The sequence below is a fragment of the Sycon ciliatum genome, chromosome 6 (assembly GCF_964019385.1).
Source record: "Sycon ciliatum chromosome 6, ocSycCili1.1, whole genome shotgun sequence".
In the NCBI taxonomy this organism is placed as follows: domain Eukaryota; kingdom Metazoa; phylum Porifera; class Calcarea; order Leucosolenida; family Sycettidae; genus Sycon; species Sycon ciliatum.
Genome location: NC_088648.1, coordinates 8,281,762 through 8,283,022, shown reverse-complemented (window position 1 = coordinate 8,283,022; position 1,261 = coordinate 8,281,762).

The following is a 1,261-nucleotide window of genomic DNA, read 5'->3' as shown; positions in this document are numbered from 1 at the left end:
GCTTCTCTCATCCAACGCTTAACACAAAGTACATATAGCGGCATGTTCGCTTTGATACTTGAGGTGGCTGTGGCTTCTCAATGAGTGGGGAGCGATAAGTGTATGTATGTATATTTGTAAACTCGGAGGGAGTTGTGGTTGCTCGTGAGAGTGCTCAATACACCAAGGTGCAGAGCCTAGTACACACACTTGAGAGGGATGAAAAGCGTTTCTTCTGTAACTCTGAGTTTCACGGTTACAGAAGAAACGCTACAGAAGAAACGCTTTTCATCCCTCTCAAGTGTGTATGTATATTTGTATTTGTATTCGCAAGTACACACGGGCTACAAGCCCAATAAAACAGTGTGATTGACTGTCCAGGCTGAATGATGGACGTCCTAGGCTGATTGTAGTGACCAACAGATAGATAGATAGCAGACAGAGTCTCCATCTCCATGACACCATTGAACCATCACAATCCTTAACCATTACCGACATAAAATCAACAACCCACATTCTCACTGGAAAACCAAACAGACATTTGTAACCGCCGAAGACCGCTCTGATTCGGGTACGTATGAGAAGGCCCGAAATCGACGCCGCTCCCGGAGCTGCAGATGTAATTCAATGAATGACTCGAAACTGCCATCCTAATGCGGCGCCGAGCCCAAAACAGATGAGAGAGGTGAGTGGTTGGCCTGATATATGCCTGGTGTGGTACTAGATCTACCGGTATTCAACCTGAGCTACAAGTACACTAATGATAGCAGGCAGTGACGTGATGATCACACATGTTAGTACACTGTGTGCAGTGAGTACCGGTTGTTTGTTATTAGTCACACCTGACCTAGAACTGCAACAATATGGTTACATCTGGTCGGCGAAACTGTGACGATGCGTGTCCGAGATCCTGCACGTTCCGCTGCCACAAGCATATCCGACTGGTTTGGGGAGGCTTGGAGGATGCCTTCGATAAACCACGTCTGATTGGTGAGGATACGGACGAGCTAGCGCTCAGGACATATTTTGGCACATCACAGCGAGTGGAGCCAAACGTAACAAGCATTTCGAAGACAGTGTTCGCCTGCAGCCAGTAACTGCGTGTACATGTACGCTGAATACCAACATGTATTATGTAGTTAAGTGTCTAGATGCGATCCACTAAGCTAAAGCTGAATTTACTTAGTTATACATGTAACTGCATCCACCTAGCAAGCTAGACTTACACTTGGACCCATACAGCTCACCACAAAGTCATAACGTTATACTTTGCTTCATTGTC